Consider the following 23,394-nt stretch of genomic DNA (forward strand, 5'->3'; position numbering starts at 1 on the left):
TTGACTATCCCGAACTCAAAATACATTCCACAGTAACGTTTCTTTCTGTTATAAGGACCATGCTAAGCATAGTCTCTTGATAAGAACCTTTTGATGATTGTTTTAAAATCTATTACACCCTTAAAATTGAGTAAGCATAAAGCATTCTACACTAAGACATTTTCTTGGCTTTCTTTTATAAATCCATGAAAAATCAAACTAGTTTCCACTTTGGCTAAATACTTCACCATTGTGGTTGGAAGATGCCAAACATCATTTTAGTTCTTTTCATTTAGGGATTAAAAGATAAATTGACCCTCTGTGAATGCACTTATTATACACAGTATGGTCTTATTTCAATCTTTCAAGTTGACATGCTAACTAAGGGGGATAAGAAGATGACCAAGATCCTGATAATTAGTCTTGATTAGAGTCTTCACTCCTACTTTATCCCACCCATTCACTCCTCCACTTAGCTATGAGGAGTTGGCCCTGTGCATTGTGCATACCACACTGAATAGAAATCATATGTTACATGGCTGTTTCCCAAAGCAGAATATAAGCTCAGGATAAGAACCATATAGTGGCAAATACAGAGATATATAGCTCAGATCCTTCAAGAAAGGACTCACTGCTGTTAGCTCCTTCAGGATCTAGCTCAGCATTTAAGTCAAGGTCACCCTTTTCTTGGGGCAGCTTCTAGCCACTGACTGAGCAAAACAGAGTGACTGAGCTCTCTCCTTGGGCACCCCTTAGCTTATGGCCATATTAGGAGGTGGTAAAAGGGTCCAGCCATTCTCAGGACTCTTCTCACAGGTAATCTTTGCTTTGGAGCTCAGACCTCCCATTGGGCTGGCAGATTTGTCATATCTGCATTGTGGTTTGATGTTCATCCTGTTTAATTCTGTTTTCATCCCTTATCTTTCACAATGGTTCCATCTCATAAACTTTTGTACTCTCCAATCAATCTCACATCTCTTTTCTGAAGAATCCAACTCATGACCCTTGGTGCCAGAGGTGGTCCAAGAAAGCAGATAGTGGGGTGGGGTGTAGGAGCCAGGTCACTCACTCCTTTGCTGTAATGAGGAACAAATTCCTGCCTGGAACAAGGTGGCAGGCTAATTGATAAGACTTTCCAAGGTACAGCTAGGATGTGCCTGGGGAGGGAAATGCAGTAGTCTATGATTCAGGCATTTGAAATGTATGTGGAAAATGAGAAATACAATGATAGAGGAATTGGCTGGTTGTTTTTAAATTGCATTGAAACTCTACACATTGATATTGAAAATCTGAGAGCAATTTTCAAATTGAAAACTAAGTGTAAAAGCCAGATGGTTTCTTTGGTAGCTTTCAAGGAGGTCCTCATCTCATGCAATGGGCTCACAGAAATAAACTGAAGATCATGCCCAGGATTTGGTTTTCAGACTGGCTAAACTTCAGAGATGGTTGAAAGCTCAACCAAGGTAGTCATGACTCTGGCTGGGGAAATCTGAGTCCCTGACACAGGAGATGAGGATGTCTAGATGGATGCCTCGATAGATTTTGACTCCTCAGCCTACTCTGAGCCTTATAAATATACAGCAGTGTCTTCCCCTATTTGTTATGAGCTGGCACACAGGAGTATTGACTGAGTGTTAGAATGGTCTGCTTAAAGGGTGGCTGAAGTGTCAGCTCATAGGCCATACCGTGGCCCTACTTCTCCTCCTTCACCCTCACCTTATCATTATAATTACATCATTTTCTTTGGCTAAAATAATCACTTTTTGTTTTACAAGTTATGACTGTCAGTATTGTTTTCTGGAGAGCCAAGTAATGTAATATGATTATATATTTTCTTTCATAATCTATTGTTTTTTCTGGAGTTACTACCTAGCTCTTTACACACACACACACACACACACACACACACACACACATCACCATGGTGAGTATACACTGTAAAACTTGCCCCAATCTTTCCCTGGAGACCTACAACCATTTACTTGAGTAACAGTATATGGGGAAAAGGGAATAACCAGACATTGTGAGGTCTTGTTGGACATAGAGGCCAAGTCAACAGAGACACAAAGCATCATCATAGGCTCTCCCTGTTAGAGAAAGGGCACATGGGAGGAATTCAGGTTATAGATGAAGTTCTGACCAAAGTCTGGCTTACAGTGAGGGTCCATAGACCCACCAAGTGGTCATTTCTTTGGTCTCCAAGTGCATAATTGGGACTGACATACTTGGCAACTAGAGTAACCCCCACATTGGGTCCTTGGCCTCGTTCTCCGTTGAGCAGGAGGGAGTGTCGAGAGCTAGTGATGTGTCTGCATAGCATTCCCACTGCTCCATTTTCAAACCTTCAACCCATAGCCCTATATGTTACTGTTCTTCCTTGCCCTCTGTGATACCAAATACTTCCAAGTCCTTTTGAGCCTCTCAGAGCTTTGGCTTGTTTTTAATAAGGTGTCCTTTTGTAGGCACTTTAAACTGTAGCTAAATCAGTCACCATTCTTTGATTTAATTTATGTCTTCCAAAAATTTGTTTAACTCTCTCATCTGCAATATCTCCCAGTGGAATCCATTTCATTTGTGTTTGCTTTTGAATTTCTTCAACTTTAAAATCCACTTATTATCATTTTAGCAGTCTTGGAGAGAAAAGAAATTCCCAATCTCTAATATTTAACTAAGCATCCTGCTTTTTTTGCATATGTAGAGCAATTACCTCTCTCAGCTTCATCAATTCAAATTTGTATTCTTATGCTTCATGCTACTGGACTGTTCTTGGAATCCATGCCACTTAGAAGGCTGAGGTGTTTGTAATTAAGAAATAATTGTTTAAAATTAAGAAATAGTATAATACTGTTGTGTGTTCTATTTGCATATTCATTTTAATTTTTTTAATTAACAAAAAATAAAGTTGGAGAGTTAAGGTGTGGTTGGAATATAAAGGTCTTCACAGTTGAATTGGACCTTGAAAGACAAGTAATAAAAAAGAGCTAATAACTAATAAGGACCTGCTGTATAGAACAGGGAACTCTACTCAATACTCTGTAATGGCCTACATGGGAAAAGAATCTAAAAAAGAGTAGGTATACGTATATGTATAACTGATTCACTTTGCTGTACAGCAGAAACTAACACAATATTGTAAATCAACTAGATGCCAATAAAAATTTTTTAAAAATAAAATAAAAGAGAGGCAAGGATTAAAAAACCAAAAAAAGAGCTAACAGTCATTGAGAGCTTACTATGTGCCAGACACTGTGCTAAGTGCTTGATATTCACTGTGAAAGAGGAACTAATATTAGCTGCATTTTACAGATGACTATTACAGAGACTGAGGCTCAGAGAGATTATGTACTTTGCCTAAGACTGCACAGCTAATAGATGATGGGGGTGGACTGAAGGCAAACGGTCTGGTTCCAAAGCCAGTGATTTTGATTATCATACTGTGCTACCTTCTGGGGGAAACCTAGGTGTCCTGGAGTTTGGGAAGCTCTGTTGTATTCCACCATAAATCGTTCATTGCATGTGTCACTGGGTGGTAATTATTTGTATACTAGTCTTCCTCTTTCACTAGACTTGTGAGCTCCTTTGAGGTTATACACACACACACGTCTCAATCTTTTTTTGTTCACTTCAGTGCAATACACACCCTAGAATAAGTGTTCAGAAAAATGCATGCTAAATGAATATTGGCTCTTGATTTCAAACATTAGGAACAAGAACTATTTGAAACAAAATATAGTTTTGTAGGATGGGAAATAAAGGGACTTCTAACTTTATTTCAGTACTTATGGGAAAGGGAACAGGAGAACTTTACTCTGAGCTTGTGAAGAAATTTATTCTTAACTTAGGGTATTCTTAACTGGTACCTTTAAAAAAATCATCAAAGTCTGGCTGAGTATCAGGAGAGTCTTGTTATAACTAGCCATGAACTATGACCAAAAAAGATAGCTCTATATTTAAAAACTGTGGTGGTTGATGGGATGGGTAAAGAAGGAGAAAATGGAGGAAGTGAAGTTTACAGTTTTGTAAATTACAGGCTGTGGCAGGACCAAGATGCCTCACCAATGGCAGCCGCAGGGCGAGTCTGTCAATGGACGGTTACTCACACTTGTATAATTAAGGTTGTATTTTGGTGTGATAAAAAGGCTTACTTTTTTTTCTTCTTAAACATAATTTATTTAACTTATAACTTATGTAGCCCTTATTTTCAAATATTTTAAGTGCTCTAAAAGTGCCTTTGGATGTTTCTTATTTCTCTTTTTCCCCTGAAATTTACTGTTTAAATTGAACTACAGTTGATTTACAATGTTGTTAATTTCTGGTATATAGCAGAGTGATTCAGATATATATAATATATATATATAATATATATATATATATTTAGAATATATATATATTTAGAATATATTATATATATATTCTTTTTCAGATTCTTTTCCATGATAGGATATTACAAGATATTGAATATAGTTCCCTGTGCTAGAGAGTAGGTCCTTGTTGTTCATCTATTTTATATATAGTAGTATGTATTTGCTAATCCCAAACTCCTAATTTATCCCTCCCCTAAAAAGCCTTACATTTTGGTTTGCATTTCCTTTATTAACAGTTATGCTAACAAACAATTTATTCCAAAGGGCAACTGCCAAGACAAGCCCCTATCATGGGACTACAATGACCCAACTCTAAAGATGGGGAAAAACAAACAAAAAATACAACTGAAGATCTAAAGCTTCTGAGAAGAGAGAAATGGAGAGTTAAACACTGAGATATAAGACCTTCTACCTTTACCTTTGCCATTTGGAATTATTTACTTGTCAATAGCAAAATTTAGGGGAGACGTCAAGAAATCCTCTCTGATACTTTGAACATTGGACCCAAAATAAAGTATAAGACTGCCCACTCCAGGACCTTTTAAAGAAGACGAACTAGTTGTCTCTTTTTGGAAGTTTGGAAAGTTTGGGAGTTTGGAAATACGTGGATTTTTCTAAGATGTATGTTCCTGACCCACAAAGGAAAAGCTGGGTAATAGATCTTCATTAGGTTATTGACTAAAGTAAGCTAAGTGAACGAATATATGTATGTATATATGTATATATACGTGTATGTGTGTGTGTGTGTGTGTGTGTGTGTTTTCATCAAGGAACATGGCTTAGTGGAGATACATATGTATATCTTTCATTTGGGACCATGACCATCGATTGGTCAGTCTCTTGGAACTCTGGTAGCCTCTGGTGAGCAGCAGTTAGACCTATAAAAACTTCTCTGGAAATTCCTTGATAGTAGGGCCTATATATTACCACTGATCTAAGTCCATTTGGTCAAACGCAATTCTTAGTTTCTTTCTGGAAGGTAACAGTAGCCACTGAAGAAGTTGAGGTAGATGAAGTTTAGTTACTCCTCAACCTTGCTACTAAGTCAGAATGAAAGCAAGTCTCAAACCAAATCCCACCACATCTACAGACATTTATTAGCCAAACACTTATTAGCAAGGAGGTTCAAAACTATTTAAGCTGTTCTGTAAGTTTAAAAAAGTCCCAGATTGCTGTCATCTTAGGTGTTCTGAAAACTACCTTGCCTGCTTAGAGGCTGACACAACTCCAGAGTCGGGATTCTTTTACAGAAGCACTCATGACCAACAGCTAGACACAAGACTCTTTAGGGAGCAAAGCTTGAGCTCCACCTCTAGGGGTAAAGGCTAAGTCTTCATTTGCTTCTTACACCCTATTTATGCAAGAGTCGAGGAAGTCTCCAATATTAGTAACCAATTCATGTGTCGAGAATACTTTAAATTTCACCAAGGATCTCTGATATCCATCACTGAATATTCATCATGCCAATCAGCACTTAAAAACCAGAGATTTGTTTCTGACACTTAGTAGGCTGATAAGTAGGGTGTAGATTGTTGATCTTGAGATACAGAAAACAGAATGGACTGTCGTGGCGCCCTCTGGAATGTGGGCTGAACATCCCTGAGCTGATATATTATTAAGATGCTACAGCTTAACCTAAGAATATCTTAAAGTATGTGACAGACCATTTTAAAGTATATGACAGACCATTTGTGCTTGTTCATCAAGCACAGCACCTGGCCTAGAGGAACCACTCAAAGTTTGCTGAATAGGATAGTTTGAAGAGCTTGTAAGTTGGAATATGGGTATGTCAACTGGGTTGCTTAATCATAAGCAGTTAGGGTGTTCAGATTATTGCAACTCACAGGATTTATTTTTATTTTCCAGTTCTCTTAGGGCACTCTGGAGAAAACCCTTGATTGGCTTAGACCCCTGATGGGAACTTGATAAAATTTTGTCACGATTCCAATGGGGAGACCTCAGGAGATCATTTTTGCTTTTTAATTTACTTTTGGCTGTGTTGGGTCTTCGTTGCTGTGTGCAGGCTTTCTCTAGTTGTGGCGAGCGGGGGCTACTCTTCGTTGCGGTGCACAGGCTTCTCATTGCGGTGGCTTCTTTTGTCGTGGAGCACGGGCTCTAGGTGCACGAGCTTCAGTAGTTGTGGCATGCAGGCTCAGTAGTTGTGGCTCGTGGGCTCTAGAGCGCAGGCTCAGTAGTTGTGGCACACGGGCTTAGTTGGTCTGCGGCATGTGGGATCTTCCCGGACCGGGGCTCGAACCTGTGTCCCCTGCATTGGCAGGAGGATTCTTAACCACTGCGCCACCAGGGAAGTCCCAGGAGGTCATTTATTAATAGACTTTGTGGACAATTATTTTGAAGGGATGGTTAAAATTGTATATTTTAATAATTGCTCATATATATGTAGGTAATATGTTTAATTGTTTATGAAAGAGTGAGACTTTTTTTTTTGGCTGGGGCAGTATCCACCCACCCCCGAGAAATGGGCCAAACCATCCCTATGTCACTGTCTTCCTCTGACTTGCTTTGGGAGTCCAAAGGTGGGAGCCGTGAAGCTAATAATGGTCCAAGTGCACTGTAGACAACCACACATGCCCTTTTCTGAATGATATTAGGTGAAATCACTAAGGAAGAGTCATCCCAAACCTCCCACCACAACCTTAAGCTGATCCGTAGAAGTTACACAGAGAACTCTGTCAGCAACAGAAAAGTGAAGTTCTCAAGATGTAGTTCAGAGTAATGGAAAAGTAGAAAGTCGCTTAGATACTCTTGTAAAACTATCTTCATTTAAAATTACTTTCAAAAAATTCACAAAGTCATAAGCTATTTGCAGTCATCTCTTATTTCCAAACTCACTTTAGGTTGAAAACCTCACTCTCAGGAAGGACAGTAATGTCTCTATAATTAAATAGGCTGTCCTGATAAGCATCAATTCCATTTACCTCCTCCTCACCATGGAACACATATTTTTCTTCCCACACCCCTGTCCCTGGAGAAAAATCTGTGACTGCACCTGTACTGATAATGTATCAGGTGTTCCCAACCAACGAATGTTTGGTTTACCAGCTTGGAAAGTCCCCTTGTTTTTCGCCCCCTCACTGAAGAGAAAACAAGCATCTCTGCACTTGTGCTTTGATTTCTTGCAGTCTGTGGCTTACTGGAATACCATATGTGCTTGCTCAATGTCCTTAGTTTGCCAACAAAACACCCACAGTCTCAATGATATTTTCAACCCCTTGTATCGTATCCTGACGTCTATTTATATTGACATGCACACATTTTCGTTTCACCACTGGCACAGAAATGACATTTTTGTGCCTAATTATTACTGTGATAATGTAATGCAATCTCTCTCCAGACAAACTCCCTTACTGCCAGCCACAGCTCAAAACTTTGCTTTATGAAAGATTTTTCTGATAATTATCTTTGGCTTCTAAGAAACCATCCACTTAATACTGTGTGATTTCAGGGTCTTCTGAAGAGCAGGGGGCCACCCATTGCTCTTTAAAGCTCAATGTTTGTACCAGCCATCATGTGATGTGAGTTATTAATCATGGGACAAATGCACTATTACTGCTATTACTGGTTTATTGAGGGATCATATATACTACCATAGAATGTAGGATAAAAGCAAATCTACAATGATTTTTAAAACATTTATTTGCCTCTACTCTTAGGTAGGAGCTTAGGATATGGGTCGGGGAGACAAGCACAGAGGGCTATAGTAGAGTAAAACCCCATGATGCACAGGATAATGCAAATTCGCATGTAATCCAAGTAGTTCCTGTCTTCTGTCCAGTGCCAATTTCCAAATGCAAGTAGGTTCCTATTCTTATGTTCTGGGAAGTAGGCTGAGACTAGGTAGGGGAGGCATGAAGTTTGATGGGGAAATGGCAGGCAATCCTGCCTGGGAAGCAGGAAACTAGAGTGTAGGTCTATAGTATTCCATTGGTTCAGTATTTCAAATGGAAGATGGTTGGGTTGACAGAACACCTTTCAACAGAGCACTGATTCCTGGAGTCACTCTCACTGTCCTGGAAGTCCCAGCCTACATGAGACCCAGAATCACCCCCATTGATATTTGGCTAGTGAGGGGATGGGGGCAGGAAGAACCCCCACCAAATGACTCCAAAATGCAGCAGGGATCTGGATGGATTTGGATGACACTAAGAATTCCCTAGGATAACTCCTGGCTGGCAGGCTAGGTAATTTTTATTAACCTTGCACTAATGTAACTCCACAGCCTATAGTAAGTCTTTTTGGACCCCATTTGTCATATTATGGTGGGATTCTACCATAGCTCCCTACTTTCTATTAAAATGTGATTGAGGTTTCCTTAGCACCGTGGGATTTAGATATGTGTATTGTAACATTAGTTCTTCAGCTCATAAATATTCGCCCTACTCCTGAAATATATTCTATCAAATAAGGTTAAGATCATGCTTTTTGGGCAGCTTTGCAAAACAAAGGCAAACCATATTTCAGACTCTGGCACTGGGATATATATCAATAACATGTGGGCATGTGCGCACACACACGCATGTGTATTCATATATTTAAACATGCTGTCATTTTTACTGATTGAAGGCAAAGGCATAGGTGCATTCAGTTTTATACTTAGTATGCAGAACTGAGAAGCTAACACAGAATGCAAGTGAGAAGTAAACCAGCAAAGCATCAGGGCATCTGTTATGGATACCATATCAGACTGATGCCCCACTTGCAATTAATTCTGAGCATCTTAATTTTTTCTTCCATTTTCTAAAGCAGAAGTTGGCAGCTGTTTCAGTATATAATGAGTGTAGGGCAGAAAATGCAGTGAAGTGGATCATTATTGTTTGGGGAAGAATCCCATAAGTGGTCTCCTCACTTACGTAAGTATGGTGTGAATAAGCTCCATTGTCCTGGTGGGCAGTATCACTATTGAAAGACATTCCTTGTTCTGGGAAGAGTCATTTAAGTGGCCTTACTGAGTCACTTAAGTGTAGGGTGAGCTGGATGTTATTCTGGGAGAGAAATGTAGCCAGAACTTTGATGCTCTAAGTGTCTTTTAAAAGTTGTGAGGTCATCACTGCAGCAAAAGGTGGGAACTTCCTTGGCCAAGCTCTCCTGGGCCCATGTTGCATTCTGAGAAATGACTCTGGGGATGAATGGAAAGAGTTTGACCACTAAGAGATCAAAGGGCACAAGGCTCCTGTAATAGGCCAAGATGCTGGGGGTGGCCTTTTTTCCATAAAGAACTTCTATGGAAGGCCTTGACTTTGAACCAGCAGCTATGGCAGGAATAGAGAATAGTGCCTCCCCCGGTGAGCTCTAGCACTGCCATGGAGATGGCTTCTAGGGTGTGGGCATCTCTTCATCTTGCTGTTGTCCCAGAGGACTCAACACAAGTGCTCTGAGACACCTCTCACCCCAGATCTCTCAGCCTTCAGTGCACGGCTTCTCTGGAGCCAGAATCTGTAAAGCCTCAGCTTTGTGAAGCAATGGAGTGGTAAGAGGGCTTTGAGCAGACAGGGCCCAGCTAGTCGGATGGAAAGCCCCCTACACTGTAAGTAACACTGACCCACAGGCTCCTTGACTACTACAAGAATCAAGTACTTCCCCCAGCTCTGCCTTTCGGCCATGAGTCCCCAAGATGAGCTTCCACTCAGCGGTCAAGGCCCCTGTGCCACAGACCTTGGTGTCACTTCAACTTGACCCTTCTCCTCAAGACACTTCTGTACACTGTGGGGTCTCTGAAAGCCTAATGAAGAGGTGTGCTGGAGGAGAAAGGATGGATCTCTGGACTTGCAATTATGAGGAAGCTCAGGGATTACACTCAAAGAATAGACTAGGACAAGCTCATGGACTGAGGGTCACCCCAACTCCACATAAGGGGCAGAAGTAACCTGCAGAGAAAGGTCATGGTTCCATGCTATTAATGGAAAAGGAAAGAAACTAAAACATGCTAAGGTACACACACACACACACACACACACACACACACACACACACACGTATGTGTATCTATTTATGTATATATACTACTTCTGGTAACATAAATCTTAGGAAAGTAAGCAGTAAACACCCAAATGAAGTTAAGATTGAAATAAAGAAAAGGCCAAAGAATAATTTCTTTTAGGAAGCAGACCCAGAGCAGAGTAAAGCAGCTAGACGTTCAAGCCCATACAAGAGATCTATGTCGACGGCAGAGAGAGACACTTTCTCACTGGCCAAGCCGGTGGGGTTTCCCTGAGTCATACTTGGCTTTGTCATTAGAAGAGGTCAGTTAAAGTTAAGGTAATGGAAAGTCTATGACCTTATTTTAACATTAGAGACTCAACCTCTAGGCAGAAAATGGTGATCCCTTTCTCTGTGATTCATTACCTAGAAGCCTCCGATTTCCTGGACATCTTTAAAAATTCTAATTTTTTTCAGCAATAACTATTATATACCACAATTTTGGATAACACATTTCTCTTGCAGAGGGTGGAATTAATCCTCTCAGTATTAAAATAAAGCTATTTGTTTTTTGTGTCCCCTGCCCCAAGTAGCAGTGATTCAGGTTATTTCTGACTTGCATAACAATGTAATAATTGGGACTTCCCTGGTGGCACAGTGGTTAAGAATCTGCCTGCCAATGCAGGGGACACGGGCTCGGTCCCTGGTCTGGGAAGATCCCACATGCTGTGGAGCAACTAAGCCCGTGTGCCACAACTACTGAGCCTGCACTCTAGAGCCCGCAAGCCACAGCTACTGAGCCTGAGTGCCACAATTACTGAAGCCCGCGTGCAGCAACAAAGACCCAATGCAGCCAATAAATAAATGTGCACAATTTTAAAAATGTAATAATTATTTTATTCCGTATGTTTTTTTTTGCAAAGTTGTATGTATTTTTGTTGTTTTGTTGTTATAGCTACCATTCACTCATAACTATTAATTAAATATTACTATGTGCAGATATGTCAAATCCTCACCACAATATGGAAAAGTGGGGATTAGTTTTCCCATTTCACAGAAGAGAAAACACTGAAGATTAGAGAGCTTACATAACTTTCCCAAAGTCAGACAGCTAATAAAAAACCAGGCACTTTCTGCTAACCCAGAACAAATCTTGAAAACTTTTTCTCGTTTTTTCTGTTAATCTATCAAAAATTTTTGTTGTTACTCTATATTGGTTATTACTGCTGGCTTCAGCTGTTCAGCTGGTCAATATCTAATTTCCTTCTATTTATCTCATAAGCAGGGAAACTTTGATACTCAAGTACTTCACCATCTCCCTTACTCTAGGAAATTTCCAGCGAAAGCAAACTCAACCTTCAGTGGGAGAGAGACCTGGGAAGACTTGATCAAAGGACTTTGGAAAACTAAGAAATTTTGGAATCAGATCTTCCTAGTAAATATTCACTATCACCTTTGAAATAAATTCAAATAGAACTTATCACTAGGATACCAGCTAGTTCTACTGCCAAGTGCCATTCCAGAATATATTTTTAAGTCAAATATAAATAATTTTAAACTTGCCGTTTAAGGTTACCCATAGATCTACTCCATTTAGCACAATAATCATGACGGCCATAATTAGGTCAATGTGCACAGCTCCTTGTAACTCATTGATTTGCTGGAAAGATAGGCAAGAGGTTATTTATTTATTTATTTATTTTGGCTCGGTTTCAATTATTGGAGACTCAGAACTCAGCAAATACATCTATAAATGGGTTCAATTCTTTGTGGAGGCAGGAACAAGACTTGATTGGCCATAGGGTCATAACTGTAGGAAAGTATCATGACATGAAGGGTAGCAGAATACACCATCCCCAAATATGACACTTTGGCCTAAGGATTATTTTGAGCTGAAGGCAATTGAGAAGAAGCAGATACAAGAAAAGTTCTCTGCCCTCCCTCTACTTGCCTAAAAACAGGACATAAATTTGTAAAAGGGTACCCCCTTTCCTCTCTATCAGGAAAGACGGAGGTTAATCACCAGAGATAACTCTAGACCCTTATCAGCCCAGCACCAGAGGAATCTACATAACAACCTTTACTAACTAGCTTTTATCTTCCTTTAGTTCCCCTATATATTTACCTTCCCACAATTTGCTGCCCTAAATACAAAGTCTTTTTCCTTTGTCTTGCCACTTCTCTAAAAATTTATTTTTCTTTTTTGAGATGATATATAAGCCCAAGTTCTAACCACCCCTTTGAGTTACTCATTGCTAAGTATTCCTGTGTGTACGTGAGATGCATGTGTTAATAAACCTCTGTTTGTTTTTCTCTTGTTAATCTGCCTTTTGTCTATCTAATTTACAGGGCCCCAGGCAGAGAACCTAGGAGGCAATAGAGAAAAAGTTTTTTCCCCCCCAAAAGCCATGAATGTCACCTGGCATGTGTGCAAAAGTAGAAAAAAGCTTTTGACCTCCTTTGGCTGTGTTTTTATAATAAGACTTGAATCTGACTCTGGTTGAGAAAAAGGTGCTCCAAAGTAAAAGCAGTTTTAATAAATTGATAGTTTTGGGGTCCAGAAGGATATTCTTTCCAAAGCACATGGTTATCAGTCCCCTTCCAGATTCAAGGTGGATAACTTGTCAGGGCATTCACATATTAACTTAAAATATTCATCAAGATATTCATGTTTATGCCAAGCAAAAATATAAAAAAGCTTTTCTTGCCCTGTATTATTTGTAAAATAATCAGACCTTTGGGATATAAGACCTCACTTATTCTGGCTTCCATCTTCCATTCAAGTTATGTTTGGGTAATATTATATGCATATGTGACACTGACATTCTACTAATTATTACACTATTATCTCAATTTGCAACTATACAGATCTAAGAGGACTGAACAAAAGAGTAACTAGTGACATTCAGTGCAGTTCGGCTGGGAACCATATGAACTCTTGGTGGGTGAGATCATCCAAGCCTGACAATAACTGTCTGTTATTTATGTTTGCATTTCTAGCAGTTATCACAGTGAGACAGGAAGGGAGCAGGGCACAACCTTTAAAAGAATGACATAGCCATTGAGGACACAGCATAAACTGGTTAGAACCAACTAGGTCCAAGATGATGGACAAGTCGACTTCCACTGGACCTTGAGCTTCATTATACGCTCATTGTATTACATTAGCATATGCTAAATGACACATCCTCAAGTGCCATGACAGTTCCGAGGTTGACCATAAAAGGCAAAAAAGTGGGTGGTGACCCAATTCCTGGAAATCTTCACCGTTTCCCCAATATAGTTGGAATAATCCTCCCACTCATTAGCCAATGAAATTACCCAGCCCATAAGAACTAACTACCTCATATTTCGGGGTTGCTCTCACTTTCTGAGACAGACCACATTCTTTATATGGAATGTGTATCTCTCTAAATAAACCTGCTCTCACTTTACTATGGCTTGCTCTTGAATTCTTTCCTGCGCGAAGCCAAGGACCCACACTTGGCGGCCCGTCCCAGGGATTCGCCTGAGACCTGGGACGTGACCATCCTCTTGCACCCCACGTTTTCCTGCAACAACAGGATCTAAAATATAGTTGTCATTCACCAATGTTGTTAAATATTAAAATACTGCTAGCAGCAGTGGTATGGATGCCTTCCTTCTCTTAGAGGGGCTCCAGTGCTAACATCTGCACATCTGGCCCATTCAGGCAAACAAGGATCTCATCTGTGGGATTATCCTGAGAGCTTTCCCTGTTTGCCCTGGATATATCCGGGTTTGCTCAGCAAAACCTACATTCACCTCTGTAGATTCCTCTCAACTTTTTCTCTCTTTCTTCCTCTCTTCCCTTTTCTTTGTCTGGTTAAAATTTTGAGGACTTGTTTAGATACTTGTGCCTGGGGCCAAATAAGACTATTTCCCCTGTGAAGGAGTTTAACTTCACCTTTGAGATTTGTGAGGGGGAGGGCCATGCAGGCTTTGGGCCCATGACCACAGGGGTCATCTCACCTCATTGTCTAGGAAATTCTCTTTCCCTGGAGAGTCAGAGCACGAAGTCTTCACCATTGTCTTTGAGGATTAAGTCGGGGGTGGGGTGGGGGGATTTAGATGTCAACTTTTTGTCTCTCTGCCAAAGACAAGTCACTGGATATACTTCTTGATATGTAATCAACACACTGGTCATCATAGAGTCAAGGAAAGAGGGTCTGCTATTTATTCCCAAGGGCCATTCACTTTTGGCTTTTGATACAAGGACGCTGCCTTGGGGACTGTTGCTGACTCACCTTCTTCAGTTCTTTGCTTAAATGCTGTCTACTCAGTGAGGCCCTCCTGGAATATGCTATTTAATGTCACCACCTCCCCTCCCCAAAATCCCCATCCCCCTTTGTTTTGTCCATAGCACCCATCATCATCTGATCTGCTATAAATGTCATTTACTTCTTTACTGTTTCTCTTTCCATGAGACAGTATAAATTCCATAAAGGCAAGGATATGGGATCACTTGTTCACCCTTGTGGTCACAGTGACTAAAACAGTATCTGGTTCAACACTAGTTGTGGATGGAAGGAAGGAAGGAAGGAAGGAAGGAAAGGAAGGAGGGAGGGAGGAGCTAGGAGTTGGAGAATGGCAGTTCAGGGCAGGGAGCTGATAGCTTCAGAAAAGCATTAATGGGAGACAAGATTGTTGTTTTGGGCTTCTCTGAAGGTCTGAGTCTATGTTTAGAGAGACATTAATAGACATGTGGATAAGAACCTAGGAGTTTTTAAGACAAATCAGATGACCAGATCATAGAAAGAGCCACAGAAGCTGCTATTATACATACATACTCAAACACACACTTAACTCTTTGCATCACATGTATATTTGTGCGTGTCCTTTCATATATGTTTCTTTATGGAAAGGTTCAGGAACGTGATATATATTTATGTAAAGAGCTTTATTTACTAGAACATGATGTTGATGAAGTCATGACTGCAGGCTCAATCTTCAGATAGACCAATTATACTGATCTTTTCTAACTGTGTGTACCCCTATGAACAGCCATTGCTTCAAAAATGCTTTTAATTAATTGTTTAACACAATGGTGATGGGGCAAATGTGTGAGAGTGGGACCATAGGTGGATGGGTGCAAATCCATTACTGCTCCTGGAAAAGCAGCTCAAAATACTGATGAAAAGATCAGTAGATCTTTACTCCCAAAGGCTAGTATGCAATTCCCAACTTTCTTTCCAGATTTAAAAATACAACTTGCTTTTCAAAACAGCTTGCTGAGTGCAGAAGTCAATTCAGAAGAAAATGACAAAAACCTTTAACTTTCATATAAGGACAAAGCTTCTGATTATCAGTTCCTTTTCTTCTAATATTGAGAGGCAGATAGGCAAGCTTATAAAAATGATATCTTGGTAGGGATAGCTCCTGTTTCACGCACTGTTGGCTAAAAGCTAACAACCTTGAGGTACCCGGGGCTTATTTTTTCTTACTAATATTATTCACTTAGTTTATAAACTTTTTGGATGACTTACTGTTTGTAAGGTATGGAACTCATCTTGCAAGATGCCAAAAATGAGTCAGACACAGACATTGCCTTTAAAGAACTTATGGACCAATAGGAGAGATAAGATAATAAAGTCTTGTCGACGTCCTGTTGTTTTGCCACATTTACTATGTGATCAAAAGCAGTAAGAATGACTTTGCTTTCTCACACAGCATGCACAAATATGCTGCTGGTTCTTTGAACAAAGAAAAACTGGGAGCATGCCTTGCAAACTATTTTGCTTCCCCAAACAAATTCATACACCTCTATACACCACACTCAAAAATCTAAAATCTTGCAGCAGCTGTACTGTAGTCAAAGCTGCGAGGCTCACAGAGATCATCCAAAAAGTCAGAATGAGGCATTGCAAGGAGTAATCCCAGCACTTAATCTCAGAGTTATCTAAATTTAAGATAAACTTTAACATGCCTGATGTGAAGAGAAGTGGAAAGCTATGCTGGAGCAAACTGATGCAAAATTCCTGCAGAATTTTTATTAGCTTATCAGCTGGGAGAGCCAGTGGTAGAAGACGTAAAAGGTGAGGCTGATTTCATTTTTTAGAAGTCTCAGAAGTTACTCTGTTATAAGGGAACACGGCTATGCAGGTAGAAACAGAATCCCCATTGGGGTTCTCCTGAGGGCCTTTGCAAGCATGGTAGAGATATCTATTCCCCTTATTTTATTTTAAATTTTTAAGTTTTTATACAATTTTTAAAGGTCACTTTCCATTTATGGTCATTACAAAATATCAGCTATTCCCCATGTTGTATAATTCATCCTTGAGCCTACATTACACCCAATAGCTTGTACCTCCCACTCCCCCTCCTCTTTATTGCCCCTCCCCGCCACCGGTAACCACTAGTTTGTTCTCTATGTCTCTGAGTCTCCTTCTTTTTTGTTATATTCATTAATTGCTGTAATTTTTTTAGATTCGACATAGAAGTGATGTCATACAGTATTTATCTTTCAGGGAATCCACTCTGCTAGCTCTGGCACCGACACACACATACACACACACAGTGTGGAGAGAGGGCCTCAAGTTCTGTAAGATTTATCCAGAGTCCCAGGCCCCTTTGAACCTGGCAGTCCTGGTTGCAGAGCCCCTGTAAAGCGGGAGCGGGCAGCTTTCAGTTTAAACAGCCTTTGGGGAGCTTCCAGAGGGGGGGCAGCAAATGCAGGAACTGGTCCCTGTGGGAAGGCAGCTGTCTCCTTTCCACCTTTCCAACCGGCTTTCACTTTCTGAGCTCTTGACCTTTTCTTGGCATGTGTTCTGGGTCCAAATGATCAGGGTATAAAGATAATTACTTTTCTCAGCTCTTCTGGAAAGAAAACTCCCTTCCCATCATAACCCTTAACGTTTGCTCTTGATGTTTCCGCTGTAGCTGAGTATGGTAGGAGCTTTTTGGCATTGTTGTGGTGTCATTTGTTTAATTGAAATACTGTTTGGCCTTTCAAATGACCTGAAATTCCTACCAGAAAAATTGATATTGGTGTCTTGGAAGAAACGAAGAAAGTGACCATCAGTATGATTGAGAAAAATAATTACTGACAGACATCCTGCCAGATGAGTCAGCTTGGCAGACTACAGTGTTCACATTTTTCTGAATGTAAAAACCTTCCTTTTGCATGGATATGTATGTGCATATGTATATGTAAACTCTCCCTAGTCTTTCCTCTTCGACCCAAGATGCACACATCTGTTTTTCAAGTTCTTAAAACTAGTTCATTTCAATGGAATTTATTGTCAAAAACTGGGGATCAAGAAATCTAAGGCATATTCATTCCTATCCCTTATGCCTGGTCCTCCTATGTTCGCTAAACACCACCTGGTGTTTCACACTCTACACGTCTTGTCCTGTGGCTTCCCTCTGCAAGAATACCTTTCCTGCCCCATGCACCAGCTGAACCCATATCCCTGTTTTGAAGTGCTCTGCAGACAGGAAACAGCCCTCCTCCCCTTCCTGGGTGGTGGGCCCTATCAGCCTTATATAGGCTGGCAAGTAGATGGCACTTGGCCACTGTCATCTTGTACGCTCAGGAGAGCGCATTGTGAAAACCACACAACACAGAGGCACAACAATGCTCAATCCCTCCACCCCTCTAGAACTTTAGTCTTGCTTGGCCAAATCTATTTCCCCTGCTCAAAGGAAACGAAGGGGAAGTACTCTTACAATTCCCCACTGAATATAGTCCAGGCGACAGAAAAAGCATTCAATAAAAATATGTATTTAATGCCAGAAGGTCACCATCAATAATTAACTTAGCTACTCTTCGGTGTTGATATCTTATCTTATGGCTGTCCTGACCAAGACACTAGTTAGTAGGAATGGAGGGCCAAGTCCATTTGGGTGTAAAGCTGCGTAATGAAAGATATGACCCTCGCTAAGTCTTGACATTCCTAAGGAAAAAAATAATGTATATGATGTAAATATGCAAAATACAAATTTTTTTTGTGGTAAAATAACATAATAAAATATTTGTTATCTCAACCAATTCTAAGTGCACAGTTCAGTGGTATTAAGTATATTCACACTGCTGTGCAACCAAAGTCCAGAACTTTTTCAGCTTGCAAAACTGAAACTCTTACCCATTAAACTACAACTTCGATTTCCCTCTTTCTCCAGCACATGGCCATCACCATTCTACTTTCTGTTTCTCTTACTTGACTACTCTAGATACCTGGTATAGTAGAGTCAGATAATATTTGTCTTTTTGTTACTGACTTATTTCAGTTAGTATAATATCCCCAAAGTTCATCCAAGTCCTAGCATGTGCCAGAGTTTCCTTCCTTTTTAAGGCTGAATAATGTTCTGTTGGATGTACACACCATGTTTTGTTTATCCATTCATCTGCCAATGAACATTTGGGCTGATTCACCTCTAAGCTATGGTGAATAGTGATGGGTGTGCAAATATCCCTTTGAGATTCAGAAGTGGAATTGCTGACCATATGGTAATTCTATTTTTAATTTTTTGAGGCAACATTATACTGTTTGCCATAGCTGCTGCCTCATTTTACATTCCCACCAATAGTGCACAAGAGCTCCAGTTTCTCTACATCCTTGCCAACAGTTGATATGTTCTGTTTTTTTGATAGTAGCTACTTTAACAGATATAAGGTGATATATCATCATGGTTTTGATTTGCATTTCCCTAATGATTTATGAGGTTGAGAATCTTCTTATATACTTGTGGTTTGTATATCATCTTTGGAGAAATGTAACCCATTTTTAAATTGGGTTACTTTTTTGGTTGTTGTCGTTGGGTTTTAGTAGCTTTTTTTTTTAAAACATATTCTGGATATTAATCCCTTCACAAGCGTATGATTTGCAGATATTTTCTTCTATTCCATAGCTTGCCTTTTCACTCTGTTTGTTGTGTCAAATGTTAAATTTGAATACGATTACAATAAAAATCTCAAGGGCCAGGATTTTAAATTTCCTGGAGATTATAGAAAACAGATTCATTCCTCATACAAACAAGACTGTTTCTGAATTTCCTAAAAACTCTGAAACACTGAGATTAGGAGATTAGATGTCAGGGTTTTGAAATTTTCAACATATGTAAAGCATGGTGCATTTTCCCCCAGAAAGAGCATGGTTTGCCTGATAAAAGAGAAGTGGTATGTAAAAGATGTAAGATAAACAGGCAGGTGCGGACCCGGAGGCAGGTGGGTACCTAGAGTAATGAAGGGAATGCAGAACCAACCATCCACATGCTGATGGATAAAAATCAGGATTCTAGTCTGGAAATCCAAGGTGAAAAGAGAGGACCCTAATCAACTTACACAAAATTGTGAAGAAGAAGGACAAGAGTAAAACAGCAACATAAACTCATTCAAGATTTAAATTTGTTCAAGTAATCATAATTCCAGATCACAATGAGGTAAGCCAGGGACGTTTAGAGTACAGTCCCATTAAGACTAACAGGAAAGCAATAGGCTTCTGGATGACTGCTCTGTGCCTCTAAAGGAACTGATGACAGTAAAGGTCATGGGGGAGAAAAAACCTAAGAAACCTTATTTCATAATTTTATTTTATTTTTAAATTTATTTTATTTTTTTATTTTTGGCTGCATTGGGTTTTTGTTGCTGTGTGCGGGCTTTCTCTAGTTGTGGCGAGCAGGGGCTACTCTTCGTTGCGGTGCATGGGCATCTCACTGCGGTGGTCTCTCTCGTTGCGGAGTACGGGCTCTGGGCACGCGGGCTTCAGAAGTTGTGGCTCACGGGCTCAGTAGTTGTGGCATGTGGGCTCAGTAGTTGTGGCTTGTGGGCTCTAGAGTGCAGGCTCAGTAGTTGTGGCACACGGGCTTAGTTGCTCCGCGGCATGTGGGATCTTCCTGGCCGAGGGCTCGAACCCGTATCCCCTGAATTGACAGGCGGATTCTTAACCACTGTGCCACCAGGGAAGCCTCTATTTCATAATTTTAAATTTTAGCTTACAAAACAAAGCTTTACTTTAAAAATTCAAAACCTAAGAGTTTTGGGAACTGGACTCATTCTTGACTCTTGACTGCCAGGCCCAGGACATGCCCACTGGCAAAGACGCTGCCCAGAATCCTCTGTGCTTCCAGCTGGAGAGTTAGCCTGGAGCCTCAGGTGACCCTGGCTGTGCAGCAGGAAGACGGAAAGCTAAGAATAATCTAACCCTGTTACCACATTTGAGGCCTACCCAAGTCATAGGGCAGGTGCCAGAGCAAACAGAGACATCAGATATTGATTTTGGAAACTTATCCCAGAAAACTGACCTGGGCCAAAGGGAGCTTAGCATTCTGGATATAAATGAGGAAGGTAGCAGCCTGCCAGAGGACTGCTGACATCCATCTACCCAGCAGCTCGAGTCAGGGAGACCTGGAGAGAGAAATTTCCAAACTGGCAGAACCTGGTCCAGTGCACCTGGTGGACACTGTACATAATGATTAATGAGCAGACCCTAAGGCACAAGCAGAAACTGACTTAAATTTCTATTAATCTTTATACCCATAAAAAAGCCAACTTAAGCAAATAAAATGGAACACTTAACTTCAGGCTGTGCTGTGTGGGAGAATCAAGAAAGTACAAGTCACCTAATTTTCTACTGCAAAGCATCCCTAGAAACACCTGCAAAAATAGATCATTATACAGCAGACTGTTCTTTCCTGTAGGGATGAGATTGCAATTTGGGACTGACTTCCTAATCCAGCAATAAATTATAAGGCAAACTCCATGTATAAATTTTTATACTTTTAAAATAAGAAAAGTGTGCTCCAAGTTCCTATAAAATGCATGTTACATACTGACTATATAGAAGCCCCATGAACTATAAACTATCTATTAAGTACATAAAAAATATAACTGTCATTTCAAAATTCATTTATTTTTTAAAATGTGCTGCTATAATACAGATACAGCAATTGCCTGCATTTACTGAGCACTTACTGAATGCCTCCATATACTAAGAGCTTTACCTGCATTGTGTTATTTAATCCTCTCAACAAACCTATGAGGAAACTGAGGCTTAAAATGGTAGTACCACTTGTCCAAAGACAATTCTTTAGTAAGTGACTGAACTGGGATGTCAATCCAAGGCATCTACTTCTAGAACTGGTGTTCTTAATGCTGTACTATACAACCTAAAACAGTAAAATTTAAGCATTTCACATACCCATGGAATTTGAGAGCTGGACAAGACATCAGATAGCATTTAGCTCAGTTCCTTTATGTTATAAATAATGAGCAGTAAGATAAAGAGAAGCGAAGTTACTTACAGGGGTTTCTTAGTGACTGAGCCAAGGCCAGAATTATACTGATTTCTAGATCCAAATTCTTTCCACCTCAGCCAACGGCCTCAAGACAGTCTCTTCTCCCTTTAGTCAAACAATTTTAACACATGGTATGATTTCCATATACAACATGAATACTCAAGTTCCCTGAAGAATACCAGTAGTGGTTGGTTACCTAACCTATTAATTACCTATGACCTTAAAATTAGTGATTTTAAAAAAACAAATTTTCTGTGGGAAGGAATTCAAGAGTTGGGCCTGGCTTGTCCTGCTCAGGATCTCTCATTTATTTGCAGTCAGCCTGTGGGTGGAGACTGCAGGCACCTGAAGCCTTCACTGGAACTGGAGGATCCACACCCAGGATGGCACATGGCTGTCGGCAGGAGGCCTCAGTTCTTCACCATGAGGGCCTTTCCACTGGCTGCTTGGTGGCATGGCTCTCAAGTGGAGGGGAATTGGGTTCAGATCTTGAAAGGAGAGAAGTATCAAAGAATTTGTGGACAGATTTTTAAAACCATATCTACCTAGCAGAACTCCTCTTCTCCCTCCTTCCTTCCTTCCTCCCTCCCTCCCTCCTTCCCTCCCTCCCTCCTTCCCTCCCTCTCTTCTTTCCTTCCTTCCTTCTTTCTCTCTTTCTTTTTCTTTGGCTAACAGTGCCTTTCTTTTGTCTGGTGTCCTTCCCTCCTCCAGTGTGACTCAGAGACAAATCCTGATTAATCTGAGTCAACTATGGCAATCACATTCCTCTTAACAGTGACTGATTTTTAAAGGGACATATGACCCAATCTTGGGGAGACTACATCATGGGAGGTCTGTTGGAGGCTCTATGAGAAAGATTTCCTTCCTCTTAAAAAGAAGCACAGAGGAGGGGATGTTATCTTCTGTCGTGGGACCTTTTCAGGTGTTGATGGGACACCTGGAGCTGCTGCAGGCAGCTTGCAACCATCAGGAGAGCTAGTCTGAGGACACAGGTAACCTGCTCAGGGGACGGCAGAGAGGAATGTTAAAGAGAACCTAGGTCTTGATGATGTTGTCAGGTTATTGCATTTACCAACCCTGGAGAATATTCCCAACCTCTGCAGTTCTTGTTACATGAGATAATGCATGTTTTTAATGTTTAAGCCGTTTTGAGTTGTGTTTTCTGTCATTTTCAGCCAAAGGCCACGCCACCTAATAGCCTGTATAGGACTAATTCCTGCCCCAAAAGGTGGAGGTAGTGCTTTCCTTGACATAGTCCCAGGCCAGAGCCACAAAGCATTTAGTAATTCAGAATCTACAATGAGTAACACAGACTCATAAAGACTTTCCAGAACACAAGGACAAAAAATGCCTTTCTCCATTCAGTCAGAACAATACTTCCCCCCAACTTTTTCAAATTATTTTCCATTATTTTCTGATCACCTTTGGAAATTTAGAGTTGGCTAAAGGGAAGGAAGGAAAAGGATAAAAGCTTGACCTTCTTGTATTCCCTTGCTCACTCTGGACCTATCACCTAAACCGTCCTCTCCCCTCTCCTCTAAGTAGCTAAATCCTACTTCCTTTTCAAGGCTTTTCAAGTTACATCTTGTTCAAGAAATTTGAGAGTACTGCAGTTCATTTCACTTTGATCTGTAATTCCTCTGGAGTCATGGTAACACATTTGCTAACCACCTGGAGACATCTCTTGGGTTATATATTCTATATTGCTTTTTCTCTTGTTTATTTCTTGCATAAGTACATTCTGAACTTCCCTGAGCTCAGGGACTCTTTCATTCTTTAAAGATTCATATGGTGCCTACCTGCACATGGTGGATGTTTATAACTAGGTCTTGATATACTGATTTAAAAGATAAGTAAAGGC

This window comes from Balaenoptera acutorostrata, chromosome 5 (genome assembly GCF_949987535.1).
Source record: "Balaenoptera acutorostrata chromosome 5, mBalAcu1.1, whole genome shotgun sequence".
Taxonomy (NCBI): Eukaryota; Metazoa; Chordata; class Mammalia; order Artiodactyla; family Balaenopteridae; genus Balaenoptera; species Balaenoptera acutorostrata.